Source organism: Canis lupus, chromosome 1, assembly GCF_011100685.1.
Source record: "Canis lupus familiaris isolate Mischka breed German Shepherd chromosome 1, alternate assembly UU_Cfam_GSD_1.0, whole genome shotgun sequence".
NCBI lineage: Eukaryota > Metazoa > Chordata > Mammalia > Carnivora > Canidae > Canis > Canis lupus.
This window is the reverse complement of record NC_049222.1, coordinates 43,841,521-43,862,582: the sequence shown is the minus strand read 5'-3', so window position 1 is coordinate 43,862,582 and position 21,062 is coordinate 43,841,521. Positions and strand designations below refer to the sequence as shown.

Genomic DNA, 21,062 nt, shown 5'->3' with positions numbered 1-21,062 from the left:
ATAATATTATTAAATGATAATTATGACAATTTCTCTGATAATGATCAAAGTATGAATGGTGTGGTGGCGCAATACAAAAAGGTACAAACTACCAGTTATAAAACATAGAAGTTGCAGGGATATATTGTATAGCATGGAGACTACAATCAATAATACGGTATTGTGTATTTTATAAATTACTAGAACAGATGAACAGAATAGAATAGAATAGAATAGAATAGAATAGAATAGAATAGAATAGATTTTTAAGAGTCCTCATCACAAAAAGAATAATTTTTGTAACTATATACAGTGATGAATGTTAACTAGACTTTTTGTGATGATAATTTTGCAATATATACAAATATTGAACCAGCGTGTTGTACACTTGAAACTCATATAATATTAGAAGTCAGTTATACCTCAATTTTAAAAAAATAAATGAAAAACGAAAATAATGAGTGCAGATTCTTTAAGAAGCAGCTACAAAGGAAAAAGGCAATATGTAGGGATTTTTTTATAAGTAATATAGGATTAAGGAAGGTATTTATTTTCTTTTGTGTGGGACTGACCTGAGCAAGGGAGGGATTTGAAAAGTTGGGAACATAAAGATACAGGTAAGAAGTGGAATCATGATGGAACAAGGTGTGTGCTGACCAAAGGGGATGGAATCCATAGCATAGGTAGAAATGGACCTCAGAAGGAAAAACAACTTTCACTGTAGATTCTCTTAGGGGGACAGAAGGATTAGTACTATCTCCATTATGTTTGATCAGAGATTAAAAGTCAAGGAGAGCTCACATTTGATAGATTCTATTTTTCTTAATTTTTAATAAAAAATAGACTTCTGTACTGTGTCAAATGGAGTATGGAGGACAGATGGATGGATCATTTGAAAAAAGAAGTTGACTTAAAATATTCAACTTGGTAAATAAGATATATAGAAGGATTTCTGGTGAGGATTGAGGGATTACTTTGTCTTCCCTATTATTACAATGAGTGAACGGCCCATGCTCCTTTATAAAGCCAGGTCTTCTGCTGCACAATAGCTCCCTATTCCCTAATACCCACTCAAGGTTATTACTCCCATAGTTGTATTCCATATCCCCACATTACCAACTGTCCGTGTTGCCTGTAGAAGTCTCGTGATTTCACTGACACAATGTTAACTCCATCATTGAAGGAAGTCTCTTCTTTAATCTCAAATCCCCTTTTTGTTGTCATTCCTCCCCTGTTATCCCTTACAGCAAAGCTTATATGTGGAATCTGCAAAAGTCAAACTACAGGACCAGAGAATTGAACAGTCTCCAGGGACTTCTAGAGGTTGAGGAGAGAATGGGGGCGACGTTAGTTAAAGGGTACAAACATTTAGTTATAAGATGCATAAGTTCTGGAGACCTAGTAGTATACAGTATGGAGGTTGCTATTAATAATCTTGTATTGCACACTTGAAATTTGCTGAGGCAGTGGACCTTGAATGTTCTCACCACGCATACACAAAAAAGTGATAATTAGTGAGGAAATCGATATGTTACATCAGCTTGATCATGATCATCATTTCAAAGTGTATACATATACAAAATCATCATTTTTAATTTTTTTTAAGATTTTGTTTATTCATGAGAGACACAGAGAGAGGCAGAGACATAGACATAGCAAGAAGCAGGCTCCCTGCAGGGAGCCTAATGCAGGATCATGCCCTGAGCTGAAGGCAGATGCTTAACCACTGAGCCACCCAGGTGTCCCCAAAATCATTGTTTTACACCTTTAAAAAAAAAAAGTCACATTGTGCAACCTACAAAATAAAAACAACACTCTAAGTGTTATCCTGACCTCTCCCAATGCTCTCTTTCTTTCATTCCAGTTAAGCTTTTGACCCCAGTACTCCACTGAATCAGTTCTCATCAAGGTCATGAATGATTTCTTATTTTATTTGTAACCTAGAGAACATTTCTCAACCTCTCTCATCTCCTGACACAGGTAAATGCTACCTCCCTCCTGGGCCTTCACCTCACAGTTAGAAACACATCCAGTTCTTTCTGTCCTGACTTCTTGGTTCCTTCTCAGGTCTTCAGTGATTTAAAAAAAAAAAAGAATTCAAATGCTTCAGAGTTTAGTCCTTGGATTAATTGTCTTCTCTATCTAAACTCATTCTTTAAGTAAATCACAACCAGTCCCATTGAGACACGTTAACATTTTGCTATTTTTGCTATTTTCATCATGGATTTTTATATTATTTTTATTTTTAAAATAACAAGTTAAAAGACTCTTTATCTTGATTACTGAGGTACTGGTGCCATTCCCTTAAATTCTGCACTGGGGATGAGTACCATATTCAACTCACCCTTGTCCCAGACTTATTAAATTTTATCTATATGCTAGAAACTCACATATTTTTATCCTCTCTCCCTGAATTCCAGTTCCTTATATTCAATTAATTATCCTCTTGAAATCATCACTTACTTGTATAATACACATCTCAAGAATTTAGCATACCTAAAATTGACTCTTCATCTCCCTACTCCCAACTTGCTTCGGTGTTCCCCATTTTGGTAACTCTCCATACTTGACTAGTTTCAGGAATGGTAGGGTTCTACTTAGGATACCTGGGTTCAGTCGACTATATTGTTATTCCTCCATATGCATTCACATCACCTCTTAATTGGGCCAGCTTCCATCAGAAGGTACAGTTATCTTGAGTCTCTTTATTTCTCTCAGTGCATGGTCTTTAATCCCAGCAACATCTGCCCTCTTTTTATGTGCTCTGATTACATTGTTACACCTCCCCTTATCTTCCAATAGATTTATATCTCAAGATTTGGGGGACTTACAAAGTAACTCTCTCCCAGATTCTAGGAATTCCAGGTCTATCTTGGAGCATATATTGCCATGATACTCTCATGTGCTATTTCCTAAAAATCAAAGTGCATTTCATTTTCCCTTCTTTTGGATAAAAGTAATATGCCATTATCAATGACCTAACACATGTAAGTATGTGATTATTTTTAAAGTATTTAAGACCAAATTCAGTAAGAAGAATACTATTTTTAAAAGGTTATAAATCAGGAAGCCCGGGTGGCTCAGTGGTTTAGTGCCAACTTCAGCCCAGGGCGTGATCCTGGAGACTGGGAATCGAGTCCCACGTCGGGCTCCCTGCATGGACCTGCTTCTCCCTCTGCCTGTGTCTCTGCCTTTCTCTGTGTGTGTCTCTTATGAATAAATAAATAAAATCTTTTTTTAAAAAAGGTTATAAATCCTTCTGATTATAAAAGACAAACTGATATTTTAATTCTCTTTTATACAAATTTTAATAACAGTAATAGTGTTCTGAGTGTGAATACCTCCCTTCCCCATGTCAACCACGGGAGTAATTGCACACTGTATTCATATACAAATTAGACTTGTTTAAAAGGAAATGAAATTAAGCAATGTTACCAGACTCAATCCCTACATGCTATATCTCTGGCATGTGTTACTTCTCTTGCTACACCATCATTTTACCTGTAAGGCAGAGGTTAGAGAACACTTGATGATTAACTCAGCCTCCCCAGAAAAGATCCACCATGTGATTACTTTCCCCATATAATATGATTAGCATGGGGAAAATAAGATAAATTAATAGTTCTTTACTGAGGATATATTTCTTAGACCTAAAATGTACATGGGTCAGCAGGAATGGTTTTTATTTTGATAATAAGAGTAGTGTTTCATTGAACCAATTTTATTTAGTAATTATCTGAAGATTTTTCTTTCTTCAAAGTGCATTTGCAGGGCAGCCCCGGTGGCTTAGTGGTTTAGTGCCACCTTCAGCCCAGGGTGTGATCCTGATCCTGGAGACCTGGTATCAAGTCCCACGTCAGGCTCCCAGCATGGAGCCTGCTTCTCCCTCTGCCTGTCTCTCTCTCTCTCTCTCTCTCTCTCTCTGTATCTCTAATAAATAGATAATCTTTTTTAAAAAGTGCATTTGCACTTTTTAAGTGTCTACCATACAAAACAAACACCTTTATCTTCTCTTTGGCTATTTACTCAGTCATTTATGTTCTCAATTTTTTGTGCCCCCACCCCTCAAAACTCCCCCAGTAGTTTTCACTTTATATTATTTTTCTCTCTGCCTTTCTTTCCCACTTACACCCACTGTTCACTTTCCTCCTCCAATATGAGCAGATGGCACAAGAGTAAAGATGATTGTTTAACAAAATAAAAAATGTCAACAGTCACAAGCAAAAGATATATGTTTATTTAATGTTGATAAATTGTAACAATAGCAACAGGAGAAATTAACTAGATAGAGCATCATTATCAAATAACAGACGAGCCACAACAACTGAAAGGTCCTACCAAAGCACCCAGTTGTCAATTTTATCATCTGACAGCATTAGAAATTCCCTTTGTGAAACTAACTTCCTGCTCTAGGTCAAAGTCCAGTAAAATAATAATCTCTTTCCAGCATCTCTCTGTCATTTATGAAAGCTTATAGAGGCTAGCTTAGGCTTTTGCAGGCTGAACACCTTTTGTCCAAATTAAGTTCTAACAAAGCTGCCCAGAATACTTGAAATAGAAACATGATTGTCAGAATCCTGGCAGCATCTAAATGAATGCTACAAGGGCTTCCTGATGATGTTAAAATCTATTGATTGATGATTGTTGAAGTTTTGACTATTAATGATATATAATGTATGGACAACCATTCTGACAATATAACTCTAACCTGGTCTACATACTTCTCACAGGAGAAATAAACTTCTCTTTTTTTTTTAATTGTTTATTCAGGAGAGACACAGAGAGAGGCAGAGACATAGGCAGAGGGAAAAGCAGACTTCCTGTGGGGCCTGACATGGGACTGGATCCCAGGACCCCGGGATCACACCCTGAGCCTAAGGCAGATGCTCAATCACTGAGCCACCCAGGTGGCCAGGAGAGATAAACATCTTAAATTGATTTTTTATTTCAGTTTCTTGATGGTTCTTTAGACCCCACATTACCATTTGAAAGTACTAAATATTATTCTCTCAAGCTGCTAGAACAATTCATTCAAGAATTCAATGACTTTAACAAATACATCAGGTACACTGCTAGGAACTAAAAATAGAAGAACAATAAAAGAATAAAACATTAATTTTTATGCAAGGCTTCATAATGTAAGGAACATATCAACATGAAAGCCTGAAAGAATGCTTGCAACTTCAAGATAGAACTCACTGAGCACCAAGCAACACTAATGATAACATATCCATGTCAACATGTTTGGTTCTGAATTTATAAAATTAAGAAAAATGTTTACAAACATGCAGGTAGTTACAAATAACTTAGAGACAAAAAAAATTAAAAACTCCATCGGCTATCTGATGACTCATCTACTGTGACAAATGTTAGAACACATTCCAAGTAGGCAATACTTATTATAAAAATTCAGTTTTAAAATGAGCTACTGGGGCAGGTGGGAGCTGCTTCTCCCTCTGCCTGTCTCTGCCTCCTCTCTGTGTCTCTCACGAATAGATGGCATCTTTAAAAAATAAAAATAAAAAATAAATTGAGCTACTATCCATGTGCAAGGACATTCTTAGACATAACCAATGATGCAGAAGTTTTCCATGCTTCCTCATAAATAAAATCCTGTCAATTAAATATCCCACAAAAAAACAGAAATTAATAAAAATCATGATCTAAACAACAAAAATGTGAAATTTTTAAAAGTGGTCTGTGAAATCAGTAAAAGTGATCAAAAGTCTACTAAGTAGGGGATCCCTGGGTGGCTCAGCAGTTTAGCGCCTGCCTTCAGCCCAGGGCCTGATCCTGGAGACCCGGAATCGAGTCCCACATCGGGCTACCTGCATGGAGCCTGCTTGTCCCTCTGCCTGTGTCTCTGCCTCCCTCCCTCCCTCTCTCTCTCTCTCTCTGTATGTCTCTCATGAATAAATAAATAAAATCTTTTTAAAAAATTGTCTACTAAGTATATTTTAAGATATTGTAAAGTCAATTCAAATATTAAAATACATTGTGAAGGACTTATATAAAAATTAATCGAAAATAAATTAACTATACAAAAAATAAATTAATAATAATATTGACACTGTGTCACAACTATCTCATTTTTGTAAAGATCAAATTTTTTAAAATATTTTATTTATTTGAGAGAGAAAAAGAGAGAGAGAGAGAGCATGAGCAAGGGAAAAGGAAGAGGGGAAGAGAAAGGGAAAAGCAGATTCTCTGCTTAGCAGGGAGCCAGATGCAGGGCTTGATCCCAGCCCAGGATCATGACCTGAGCCAAAGGCAGACGCTTAACTGACTGAGTCACCCAGACACCCCAGATTAAATGTTTTAATACTTGCAAAGTGCTAAGAGCTATGAATGGCACATAATCAACAATAAAGGAAAATCATGATGATTAAATGATGATGAGATGATATCATTCTTTCATAGCCCAGATTATCTCAATAAATCCAATGCATGAAATCAAAGTATAGGGGAGCAAAATTTGCCACCCCAAAATGTCTCTTTGGTATTGGATTATTTTAAGCCAATTATTAAAAGAAAAGAGAAAAGAAAAGAAAAGAAAAGAAAAAAGAAAAGAAAAGAAAAGGCTTAGGAAGAACCCTTGACCTTCATTCAAGCTGCCTAAAAGAATTTAGATAGAGGGGATCCCTGGGTGGCTCAGCGGTTTAGCACCGCCTTCAGCCCAGGGTGTGACCCTGGGGTCCCGGGATCAAGTCCCACATCGGACTCCCTGCATGGAACCTGCTTCTCCCTCTGCCTGTGTCTCTGCCTCACTCTCTCTCGCTCTCTGTGTCTCTCATGAATAAATAAATAAAATCTTAAAAAATAATAAAAGAATAAAAAAATAAAAGAATTTAGATAGAGAACCTGCTCCAGGAAAAGAACTATCATATAGATAACTACTGTTATAATATGAGCTAGGTGTGGTAAACAGGGAGGAACCCAGCAAAGTCTATTTGCTAAAATTTCTATGTCCCATTGCTTCTGAGTGGCCCTGCAAACATTGTTTACCAAATATTTACTCTTCTTCATCTTCCTGTGAATTGTCTTCCTACTCTTTGAAGTCCCAAACCCTTAATCCTTTCTCTTTAGCTTTGGATGACAGTATGAGCCTCAACTGCCTGATTGCTTGGGAGCCTCAGAATCTTGTGGTACCTCCATATGTACATAATTAAATTTGTTTTTCTCCTGTTAATCTCTTTCATGTCAATTTAATTATTAGACTAGCCAAAACAATCTTGAAGGGTAAAGAAAAATGTTTTCTCCCCAACAAATGGAAGGTAGAGTATTTTACAATCTTTTAGAAAAGATACCTGGTGTCCAATCTCATTTGGGCCTTAATATAACCCAATTAACTCTCTTTCTGAATCTCCAATGGGCTAATTTTAGATATTTAGCCTTAAGCCAACAATCAACACATCCTTTACTAGGTCTCTATCACTCTATTTTTCCCTTTTCTTCCTTTTACAGTGAAAGTTCTGGAAAGAACCATTTTGGAACCATGTTAGGAAAGACCAATAAATGTCATATCTTATACCCTGGAGTCCAAAAAAAATTTAAATAAGACTGAGCAGACTGAGGACCAAAACATCACCTACATTTTTTTCACCACTACCTTTTGCCTCTGTACCCTACTGCCTTGCTGTTGTTAATAAACATTCCTTTTTCATTTTATTAATGCATCATAATATTTAAAATAAATAAATGATAAGTGTCCTGCCATTTTGAAAATCCATTAAGTGGTTTGCATAATTATGCTATCTTCTCATAATTACTGCCATAGATTTTCTGAGACATAGAGAATAATTTTAATCCACTGAAAATGTTCTTGCCCTCTCCACTTGAAACTAAATACATGCATATGGCAGGGTTACTTATACTCCCTGCAAAGATGCTAATGAACATTTCTGGACTCAAAGAATAACACAATCTCCAACCAAGTATATATTTAAACATTACAAAAGCTTAAAAGGAAAAACAACAACATTTGGCATATACAAACCAAATCTTTTTACACAATAAATGGAATGTTTTCACATTTAACAACTTGCATAAAGTCTTGGAAATAAAAAATTGATTTTTTTTAGTATAACTTAAGAAAGCCATAAACATAGAAACTTCCAATTTGGAGCTTTCTTATTAACAATCATCCTGATAGTTTTTCTGAGATATTTATATTCAAGTAACATAAATAGAAAACAAAGCACAAATACACAATTAGCTGAGATAATGTCTGGAATTACAATTTTGGTGTGCATTTTGAACCATAAGCATAAGTGGGGTCTATGCTTCTCACTAAAATCTACATATAATTCTTGGGACATTATTAACAGCCTCTGGTTGGCCACACATACTAAAAAAGTCACAGGAAGAGAAAAGAGAAAGAATTTATTGGCCAATCTACCAAAAAGCCAGGCCATTTTAGCTGACATGCTATCTAGATCTGATAAAGAATTATACTACTGATCCTTTTGCACTGATCTCTCAATGCACTAAACTCTAGTGTATGTCACATGGGCAATATTGTGAAGTTCTGTGTCAAAGACTAGAGTTTCCTGTGAGTGAGATGACAGAAGAAAAAATTATGAAGTAGGTGACAGTAATGGCAAATACCCTCATAGAAAAATTGCATAGTATAAAATTGTCCAGGAAAGCCATTTGTCCTCCTTTGCAACACTTCTTCCATTCTATTAGTCCTCAGGCTCAGTCTGTTACCAGAGCAAAGATACTTCAGTTTATACTGTTATTCAAAGCTTTATCAATGTATTAATAATATCACCTTTTTGCTCAAAATTTTCTCTCCAGTGTATATACCTATAACCAAGGAGTTCATGGTTTGTATTCAGAGACTTCTTTCATCCCTTGCCTCTTCCTTCCATTGAAGGTCAACAAACATTTTTTTCTCCTTTATTAACCAGCTAATGGTGAGTTGGATCTAAGATTCAAGAGAGAAGTATGGAAAGTGTGGTCAAGGTGGTCTTTGAAGTAGGGGCATATAGGAAATAAATTATTGAGTAAAAGTTCAGGAAGTTTTGTTTCCAAGGGTAACTCCAGATGTGAAAGACTTCTTGAAAAATAGAGAGATTTAGAAACAAGAGAAGAATAAGGGCAGATTTTTTCCAAAGGCTGCTTTTTTTTTCTCTAATTATTTTCAAACTTTTTGCAAATGCAGCTGTCTGAAACATCTATTTACCACCACTGAATTTTGCTTCAACTAAATCTCATAAAAAGGGTGTGGAGATGGATGTCTCAAGTAGTCATTTTAGAGTGTGCTGAAATTATATGAGTTACTAAAGAAAATAAAGTGAAATTTAAAAAATAAAATAAAAAGCATATTTTAGAAAGCTGAAGGTCAACAGAGAAACCAACACAGTATAAGAAAACCAGAAACCCTAAACAAAAATTCCATACAAACCACAAACAAAAGAAAATTGGAGCTTCAGTTGACATTATGTGCTGCAAAAAGGATGTCAACCCCAAATCAAAGATCTGTCCACAAAAATAGATGTTTCCGTATAAAATTAAAAGAAAAACCATTTGTTTGAACTACATTCTTTTATATAAATGACACCATAGAGATTTACAAACCAAATACAACAATAGATATATAATATATAACATATAGTATATTCAAAGTAGTACTTCAAACAATTTTAACAAGTGAAATAAACAATTTGGCAAATAAAATTCACTAGGTAAAATAATATCTTTAAAAATATGTCTTGAAATCTAGATCTAGTTTTAAATCTAACCTAACAGAAGCTTTGAGTCATATTTGGAACTTGCTTAAATAATGAACATAGACCCACAGTAGTCTCTGTTGTGCTATTCTCTAGTAAACTCTAGACAATTAATCTCTTAACCAGTTTAATACAATGTCTACATGAACAAATCTTATTAGAAAACACATTACTTAAATGTGGTAATCTATCTAAGATAATTGGGATGATGCTGTTTACAAGTATAGAGTTAAAGCTAATTTTCAGCAGGTGTGTTAGATTTATATTAATTTTACTAAGCTGTGGAATAAATAAAACCAAACAAGATTTCTATGAAACTTGTCACTAATTTTAACACCCCCTTTCATGTACACCAAAATTAAACATTCTAAACGGCTTTAAAAATTGATATCTAAACATTAGTATATGTACCTCATAGCAATTTTAAAAATGATAACAATATCTTACCACACAGAGCATTATTATGTTGTAGGCATTGTTCTCACAAATTTAATCTAAGCAACTACTCCAGAAAGCAGGTATTACAGCTAACCTCATTTCCAAGACAAAGAAGTTGAGATTCTGAGAAGTTAAGTGATCTGCCTAAAAAAGTGATCTGCCTGTGACCTTGTATCACAGGCCAAGGTGATACAAAGACTGACCCCTCATTGCATGAATGGCTTCCCCAATGATATTGAATGAGGAATAAAGATTAGATAAATTATAGGGGACCATCCATCCTTTCTAGAGATACTGAATTTTTCCCTTAATACTTAGTTGGGGACTAGATCTGACATATTTAATAGTCATCATTATTTTGCACATCCTTTGTACCCAAATGACTACTTCTAAATTGTTTTACAATCCTACACCTATAAACTCTACCCAAATGCCTCTTTCTGTTTCTGTTTCTGTTTCTGTTTCTCTCTCCTTCTCTCTTTTTTAAATACCACTGATGGACTCAGATGTATCTAATGAAGAACATTTTATGGCATATGTAGCATATGCGCTGATATTAATTATGATTTGGTTATGTACTAAGGACCTCAAATAGAACAGCCAAGGGAAGACATTTAGTAGAATTACATAGAGAGGTTGAATTGTTTTACTCATTGGAAATCTGCTTTTAGTTGAAACTCCAAAAAAAAAGGCACTGCTCTCATCAGAACTTCTCATCAAAAATTTCATCCTATGCTATGATAACATGAAGAACACAACCTTAAAGAAAGAACATTGGTTCAAAATAAAGCAAAAGAGAGAAAAACAAACCAAGTGAGCTCTAAAGGTAAATAAGTAAAAAGACGAAACAACAACAACAACAAAAAACAAGAACAATACAAACAAGCAAAATCTTCTTTCTCTGGGGTTAATTAGGTATGTGTAGTGCAGTCAACACATTATCAAATAATATATACAAGGGAGTAACAGAAGAGAACACACAAGTGGACTTTAAGAATATAAAAAGTTGCTCAATCTCAGAGGTGATCAAGGGAAAAACTGATTAAAACACAGATCGCTGTTAGACCAAAAATACCAATTAGAATGTTTAGCCTCCTCTTCCCTTGTTTTTGTACTGTTGCTGCCCTTAAGAGCCTAGAGATCTTTGAGTATCAATCATGTTTAAGAATGAAGCCTGGTTGCTGTATAGAGGTGGCTTGGGCCAGTTTTGTTTCTGTTATATAATCCTGTTTTTTGTTTCCCTAGGAGCCCACCTTCCTGAATTGGAAGGCTACACTGAAGGACACAGAAGGTGAACTCGGTGTAGATGGAAAAGGGACAGTTTAGCTCTAAAGAGCATGGGCAGGCCTAGAATCGGGTTCCTTGGAAAAAAAGACTACAGAAAGTCACATGCAGATGGCTCATTTGGGAATACTCTTTGGAGATACAGTTGGAAGAAAGTGAACATGGCCACACCAAGCAGAAACAGGAGCTGACAATGCAGCGGTAGCTGAGACTTCAGCCCATCCTACTAGGAGCTACAGAGCTAGGATGACCCTTCAGAGTTGTACCAAATTGAGGCAGACACAATCCTGGTACAGGAGATTTTCCTTAAGCGATAGCAAAAAGACTATGGATTTTTTAGTTTGCCTTGGACCAGCAGTGAATCATCATCATTGTTCAAGAAGTCCATGAATCAAATATACTCAGTAACTGCCTCCCAATTCATAGCCTTTATAGTTAACCCTTTCCATCACACCTCTCAAGCACCAGAGATACTGAGTGTCAGCCAGTGATTCCCCTCCACCATTTACACATTGCGTTTTACCAGTGGTAAATATTATGACAATGCGCTAGAGCTACTCATACCCTATTTTCCACCAATAATTGCCAGACATCCTATAAAAGATGCAGAACTAAAATTCTATTTAATATCTGTTTCTTACACCAATCCTGAGACAAATATCTTGGCTTGGGTTCCATGGTGATAGACTCTGAAGTTTGGAGTTACATGGAGAATTGGGAAGTGGTCTCAAGAGAGAAACTATAAAAAAGTGAAAAATGAAGGATTGGATCTACAAAAGAGCTGACCCTTATGTGTGGTTGTATTTGATCCTAGCTGAAGTAAGATGGCTGAGACATCCCACTTCTGTATAAACCAGTTACTGGCTATCTGCCATCCTCTCCCAGGTGTTAAAACTTTGAGCCATGCATTTTTCTGCTCCAGAGAGAAGTTCCCTGGGAAGAATACAGCAGTAACCTTTCAGCAACCAATATTCTTAGTTGCTTAGGGACGAGTACATTGGCCTTAGAAAGGAACCTAGGGGGAAATGCAATAACTTACATATCCACAGGGGAAATTTGATGAGTTTTGACATATGAATATCTCATAGAAATGATCACTACAATCAAGATAATTAAGACTATCAATCAACCTCAATAGTTTTCACATATTCCTTTGCAATTGCATCGCCTACCCCTACCCCAGCCCCAGTCAATCATTGATAGGATTTCTGATACCATGGATTAGTTTTTATGTTCTATAATTTTATGTAAACAGAATCATATATTGGGGCTCCTGAGTGGCTCAGTCAGTTAAGCTTCTGATCCTTGATTTTAGCTCAGGTCATGATCTCAGGGTCATGAGATTGAGCCCAGCATGGAGCTCTGCGTCGAGCATGGAGTCTGTTTAATATTCTCTCTACCTCTCCCTCTGCCCCTCCCCATCCCACATACATGAGTGCTATCTCTCTCTCTCTCTCCTCTAAACAAACAAACAAACAAACAGTTTTTACTTTTTGTCTTGCTTCTTTTACTCAGCATAAGTGTTGTGGGTTGCATCTATTTTGTAGCACTTATCCATGATCCATTCCTTTTCTGCTGAGTAGTATTTCATTACATGGATATATCACAGTTTTTTATTCATTCTGTCACTTGTTGGACATTGGGTTGTTTCCAGGTCTTGGCTTTTAAAAGTAAAACTACTATGAACTTCAAATACACATTTTTGTATGGATGCAAGCTCTTTTCTCCCTTAAGTAAATACATAGAAGTGGAATGCCTGGGGCATATGCTGGGTGAAATTTTAACTTTTTATGAAACTTCCAAACTATTTTGCAATGTGGTTGTATCGTTTCACATTATCACCAGTAGTGAATGAGAACCACTTGTTCCACATCTTCACCAAGATTTGGTGTTAGTAAACTTCTTGATTGAAGCCATTCTACTGAGAGTACAGAAGTATATTATTGTGGTTTTAATTTGCATTTCCTGAATGATTAATGATGTTGTACGTTTTTTAGGGGTTTGCTGTTAAGAATATAGTTATACCTGAAAAAATGCTCAACATCATTTGTAAATGTGCATATGAGCATGCACACACACACACACACATGAAACCCTCCAAATCTTGTGCTCATTTTAATTGGACTGTTTTATTGAATCATCATAGTTTTGTATATATTCTAGATAAAATTCCTTTGTTGGCTAAATATTTTGCAAATATTTTCTCCCAGTTGATAGCTTTGCCTTTTCGTTTTCAAAACAGGATCCTTCGAAGAATAAAAATATTTCATTGTGATGAAGCCCATTGTATTATCTTTTAAATCAATCTGCATCACGTTTAAGAAATCTTTGCCAAAACCAAATCACTATATCCTTCTGGTTTTGTCTACAAATTTTATAGTTTTTAGACAATGATCCATTTGGGGTTAATTTTTGTACAAAGTTTGAGGTAAAGGATTGAGATTGACATTTTAACATATGGCTATAAATAGTTTCAGCACCATTTGCTGAAAAAAAATTTCTTTTCTCCCCACTGAATTACCCTGGCACTTTCCCTGTGTCTTGCATGCACGGTAATATTTTTATTGGATGCCACACATTTTGAATTTTAACTCCTGAGTGATTGACATTTTTGTATTACTATGAATATTTTTCCTCTTTGTTCTAAAATGCAGTTAAGTGACTTGGAATTTGCCTGATCCTTTCAAGTCTTTTTTATAACATTGTTAGATGAGACCAGAGAAGCCTTAAGTCGAGGGCTAATTTTTCCCCACTACTGAGGCAAGAAAACCTACTGAGTATTCCACCCAGAACCCCATGAATATGTTTTCCCTATCAGGTAGGAAAACAAACTCATTCTGGCCCTACATGAGACCAAGAATCGACCCTGGACAGATCTATAAAGATTCTTGCTCTCTTACTGGGCTCCATGTTGGTTTGCCTCCCTGCTCTGTAGTGGGTAAAGTGGGCAGGAAACCAAGACAATCACAGGGGTCACTTCCTTTGCATTTCCTCTCTCAATGATCTTATACTGCCATGCCCAATTTCTGAAAAACTTGTCAAAAATTTTGGTGTTTTTTTCTGTTTGGTTTCCAAATGCGAGGGTAATTCTGGTTCCTGTGACTCCATCTCGGTCAAAATAAAAAAACAACTATAGGCTTTCGTCACACATTTTAAAGAAAATCTTGCCACTACAAGTCAGGTGGTTCATTGTCTTTAGTGTGATGATTCTCAAAATATAGTGGGAAGCAGAAAAGCCACTTAAAAAACTTGTTCAAAATACATATTCCAATGTCCTGCCCCAGAAATTCAATTGAGTAGGTACAGAATGGAATAAGCTATCTAAATTTTTACTAAGACTGATATGTCTGATATTGATATTGAATTTTAATAACTCTGATATGAGGAGTTAACAGAGTATAATTTGAGAAAGTTGCTTCTGTGATTATTCTGTACCGGTTAAAGTGGGCAAAATGATTCAGCTGCATGCTTGAGATAGGAAGGGTAAGAGACTTTGGAAGTATTTATGTTGTTAGCCCTTTGATTAATTATCATTATTATATCACCTTTTTCCCCTCCAACCCTGAGTGCAAACTCTGGATTTTCTTATCCAGAGACAAAAAGAGCTTTCATGTGCCATTCTCTGTGTTTGCTCCATGTTGCTGTCTCACCTTTAGATTGTCATTTGATTCCATCTTCTATCTTTCAGAAATTTATCAAAATCTCTGAGTGTTAATGACCTTTGTCTCATTCTCAGATTGCTATGTCCCCATCTCTTTATAAATATTTCATTGCCATTTCCATTTAATTTGTTGGAGACAAGAGTAAGGGTAGATTCAATTCACTATCTTCAAATGGAAGACATTATTTTTAAATAGCATTGAAGGTAATCTCTGAAATGGAGCCATCTCTTATTTGAGTGAGGAATTTCTATATATTTAACCAAAGTAATATTTGTATAGTCTTAATAATGATATTTGCATTTTTCTATAGTGATGAAATCACTTTCTAATATTTTTTATCATTTAATGTCCTCTTTAGAACATGCCTCTTACAAAGATCAGCATTTTTTGGTACATTTTACTAAGATGTCAAATGACTTACTGAAAGCCACACACTGGCAGGAATAAATTCCAAGCTTTTTGAATTTAAAATCATTAAGGCTTACCTGTATGGTTTTGTTTGTTTTTTGTTGCTTGTGTTGTTAAAATCATCTCACTTATAGAAACATTTATTGCTGCTAAAGTCCATATTGCTGCAAAAATTTGAGGGTGAATAAAATTAAATAAATCTATTGGATATTTTGTTTGCTCCAATTCACATTAATAACTTAACTTGTTGTCCTATATTGATTTCTAGTTGCTAAGCATCATCAGTGTAAGTGATTCCTGTAAATCAATTCTTAGTTTTCACAAGAATGCTATGAAGCATGGAGTATATGCATTAATACTCTATAATTTTTACTAATGGAGAAACTGAGGTACAGAACAATTTAGGTCACACAGAAACTGTAAAAGCTCAGAACCAAAATCTCATAATTTTGCTCAAAAGTCTGTGCTTTTAGCTACTGTACTCCACGCCCTCTTATACTGAAGAATTATCTGTATTTAATCTAAAGAATCTTTCTTTTAGTTGATCAGTTCAATAATATATATATTGTTAGAGGATATTTCAAGCAGTCTGCTTCACAAAAATACAATTTTACAAAACTTCTGATTGTTGTCAGTGATATTAGCTGCCTGTGATTTTTTTCAGCCACCATTATTTTCAATTGCCTTCTTATCACTGGGGAGTTAAGTATTAGGTTTGCACATTAATCTCTATTACAGTCAAGAGGCGTTCTATTAGAATCTTGAACTGACTTAGCAATAAAAACAAAATATAGAAGTCTGCCTAGCAAATTATCATTTCAATATTTTACAGTTTAAAAAAAGTAGTCTTGTGTGTATTTAAGTATGGTTGTTTACCTTACCCTTTGATTTTGATTTTACTTTCCCTTTTTAACCAGCTCTTACTTTACAATTTTATAACTGCTATGTGTCCAACTCAGTAAGTAGTTAACAGGTGACCTTATGAGGACCAACTTGAAGGAAACATTTAAATTTTAATGGAGATTTTAAGCAAAAGGTTGGTTAAGGACACATCTGATCTTGGATAAATTTGCAGAACAGGCACAAGAAAAGTATTCATGGAGCTCCTAGTTAATGAATAAAATGAGTCTCCTGGGTAGCTCAATGGGTTAAGGCCTGCCTTTGGCTCAGATCATGATCTCAGTGTCTAGGATCCAGCCCCCTGTGGATCAGGGAGTCTGCTTCTCCCTTTGCCCCTTTCCCCCACACATACTCTCTCCCACTCCCAGTCTCTCTCTCTCTCTCAGATAAATAACATCTTTCTTAAAAAATTAAAAATAAAATGAGTAACATACTGCAGCACACTGACTCTTGAAAGAACATTACAGAAGATAAAAATATCTATATTGCTCTTTTACCAGGGACCTGTCAATGTGCGCACCAAAACCGTGAAGAGGGTGTCACAGGTCATCACTGAGAAGTCCTACAGGGGCCAGAGCAGCCACTTCCACACCCACAAGCCGGTATGCATGGGGGTCATCATTACTGCCAGTGAGAAGCTGCACAATGAGGCAGCAGGTTGATTCACAGAGGCCGGGTGAGAGAGACCCCCAGCAAACTGCAGATGGAGTTGAGGGAAGAAAGAAGTAATTGTGTTCCTGAGGTCTCAGTCCTAGATCAAGAGATCTTCGAAATAGATCGTGACACCAAGGAGATGTTGAAGGTGTTGAACTTTGGCATCTGTCCAGCTTGCAGGTCTCTCAGCCCACAGTGGAGGTGAATTTCAAGATACCAGTTGGAGCCATTTGCATCTTTCTGCTACAGTGCTATACTACCTTCAATAAACCTTGGACAACAACAAAAATTGCCATCTTATAGAAGGAAAGCTATCAATAGGATTACTATATCCAGATTTATCTAGAGAAAACAACCTTTATTGGTCACTAATATGGTAAAACAATAGCTAGAGATAAGCAGAAAGGAGAAAAAAGTGAGGGATGGAAACTCCCCTCATATTCATTTTGTACCTCAGACATGCTCTAGAGGTCTACAGCTGGCCCATTTCAACTCGGAAGTTTTCTAAAATCTGAAAACATCAAGAGATTTCCTATGGTCAACATACTGCTATATCCCTACCCAGTGAGTTTGTTGGGCACTTTTATTTATGTAATGGTAGCACCTAGCATTGTCAGCAGGTCCCCAACATGTGAAAGGTATTCAAAAACAATTGTGGAATAAATAAATTGATGTTACTGGTTTGAAATTAAATAATTAGTATGGTATAAAATAATAAGAATATATGTTTTACAAGTTATTGACTAATATAAACATATTAGTTTAAAATATATGGTTAAAAATAAAATAAAATATATGGTTATTACTCCATTTATTTTCCTTTCATAATGTTTATTGCCTCATAAGATGCATTATTTGAAATAGAATCTGAATCTATTTCCATCAGGCTATTTGCAAGTAAGATCTAGTAAGAAAGATAGGTGTCTGCATATTTCCAAATTTCTAAGGATAGCCATCTCATTAACTTGGTCCTTAAACAACAAAAATATAGAGGCATCTGTCTGTTTTTTAATGTTACTGTAACATGGATTTGGCAATAACAAGAAGCAATTTTTCCAAAAATTAATGGAAAACAAAGCTTTTTCTAGCTTTTGTTAGAAAACACAGCTTTTTGAAAATATAATAATTTGTTATTTAAAAAACTAAATATAATGCTAATATAAACTGCCAGAAATTTAAAGTAGCAATTTAACTATCAGCTCATAGTTTTTGTTTGTTTGTTTAGTGTTCTTATTAACCAGCCATTTTTACACTTGACATAATCTTTTAAAACAACATTTAAGTAAAGGAAGATGACTGGACTCTGAGTCAGGGAAAGTGGAGGTGTTCTAAACTAATTATTGTCAGTAAAATGAAGAAGAAAATTAGATTAGAACACCTCTCATCGTCATCCATAAAAATTTATATAATACAAATGCAATTTATATAACATAATACTATGTAATAATAATGCCTACTATATAATCCGTCAGCTAACTGGAAAACAAGGAAAAAATATAGATGTAGAAGAAAGATAACTGATTAAGATTCCTAGATCCAGCTCCATCCAGCCCTCATAGTATTACCTTTAAAAGTCATATAAAGTGTCTAGTCAGCTAGCTCATTCAGTGGAGCATGAGAGTCTTAACAGTCATACAAGGTGTCTGGACCCCAGTTTTATCAACTGTAATATGGCTATATTGTTTGGCTCAGATGGTCTCCACAGTCCCTTCCAGCTCTCAAAATCATTCATTTTGAGACTCTGGATGTCTTCTCTCCTATTGAATCTCTGCTCACTTGTACAAGATTAAATCTTTGGGTAGCTTAGAAATCAGAAATTATTCGTAAGCAGAACTGTTAATATAATTACACAACTCTTGAAACTTTTTGGGTAGATCACATCATGATCCAGAATTGGCATCCAGCAGATGGCACTATGCCATCATCATGGGACGGCCAGCCCTTAAGTGCAGGCACTCATCTCTCAATCAGCAGTCTTAATCATTTGCAGTAATTAACAGTGCCATGTTTTTTTTTCCTTTATGATTATAAGATGATCTTAATACTTTCTAATTTGAATAATTATGCTCCACCTAATTCTCCTTTCATCAGGTGGATAAAAGTTGAAAAAGGGAGTTTGCTAGTTCTAAACCTTGAGCAAATAATAGAGACAGAGGTAATCAAGTTATCTCTTCTCTGATAGAATGAGGATCCACCTTTTCAGGAAGACTGCTGGTTCCACCAATGAGGCTGTGAACTCTTCTGAAGGCTAGAACCATGCCTGTTCATGTTTGTATCTCTATGCCCTCACTTACTAAGAGGTACCTAATAAATCTGTTGAATGAATTGGAAATAAAATATAGGATCAGTGAACACAGGATGTGGAAGGATGGAGAGAGAGTAATCTGCAGAAATTCTCTATTGATTGCTTCCATTATCCAAGGAAAGTAGGCAGCAAAGTGATTATCTGATAATGAAGATAAAGGTGGAGGTATTAGAAGTTCAGAGGGCAAGAAAGTTGTGAAATGTTTTCTAGGACAATGTAAGAATAAATGAACCATACTGGAGTAACATGGTATGATTCCTGAGAATTTTTAAGAATAACCTGAATCTTTGGTTTTGATTTTTTTAGAGATTTTATTTATTTTTTTAAAGAAAGTGTGCATGAGTGGGGGGGGGGGGAAGGGAGAGGGAGAATCTTGAGTAGACTCCCTGCTGAGTGGGGAGCCAGAAGTGGGGCTCCATCCCATGACCCAGACATCATGACCCCGAGCCAAAACCAAGAGTTGGAAGTCTGGCTAACTGAGCCACTCAGGTACCTCTTTGGTTCTGATGAAAAAGAGAACAATAAAGTGAATTTATCTTCTGCTAATTTATCTTCATGCTAATTCATCCCTAGGCATGATGCAGGAAGAAAGTTTGATACAGCTGTCATTGTGATTTCTCAAGAAAGATCCAGGGAGGAGAATAGGAACAAGTAAGGTTATAGGAATGATTATAATGATGAATCATGGAATTTAGGTGAGTAAAGAAGAGAGAGAGAATGTCAAGGAATGAAAATGAGGGAGTATCAATGAATTAGAAATCCTAGTTGGGTTCAAGCATTTTTGGAGCACTGGATGAAATCAGATGAAATGATACGTGGTGGTAGTGAGCAAGAGGTCTATGTAATTATGAAGGGATTGAAGTTACAATGACAAGTTCTAGGATTTGACCACTAGAGTTAGAATAGGATGAATAGGAATATTTTCAAAGGAGAGAAGTCGTAAGAAGTAAGAGACAAAGCTGTTAGAAGTATTATCTAGATGTATCTTTAAATCAATAGGAAGAAAGGAGTAATGTAAGAATGACAGTGAACAAAAATAGTAATAATGAATAAAACAAGGGCCTCTTAGATGATATTAACCATGTTGATGGTACAATCTAAAGAGACAATGTTCAGGGCAGCCCTGGTGGCTCAGCGGTTTAGCACCGCCTTCGGCATGGGGTGTGATCCTGGAGACCCGGATCGATTCCCACATCAGGCTCCCTGCATGGAGCCTGCTTCTCTCTCTGCCTGTGTCTCTGCCTCTCTCTCTGTCTGTCGTGAATAAATAAAAATCTTTTTAAAAAATAATAATAAATAAATAAATAAATAAATAAATAAATAAATAAATAAAGTTCAAAGATAGAAAATTTTAGGTAAGAGGTAAGAATAATGGTTTGAAATCAACCATGGGGACACCTGGGTGGCTCATTGGTTGAGTGTCTGCCTTTGGCTCAGGTCATGATCCCAGGATCCTAGGATCCAGTCCCGCATCAGGCTCCCCACAGGGAGCCTGCTTCTCCCTCTGCCCCTCCTCCCTCCTCATGATCTCTCTCTCTCTCAAATAAATAAATAAAATCTTATTTTACAAGAATCATACAGGGAGAGCATTTAGCATGTCATATTTAAGAAAGAGCATACATGAGATTTTGCCAATCATGGACCATGATAGTCAGAGGGCAGAGTGGAAAAGGCTCCAGATTTTGTGAAGTGATGGGG

The 21,062-nt window shown here is 35.8% G+C and overlaps 1 pseudogene; it reads left to right on the top strand.

Annotated features, from left to right (window-relative positions):
• LOC111097878 overlaps nucleotides 1–17,362 on the top strand; it is a 187,714-nt pseudogene extending 170,352 nt beyond the window's left edge.
• The last annotated feature ends 3,700 nt before the right edge of the window (nucleotides 17,363–21,062 follow it).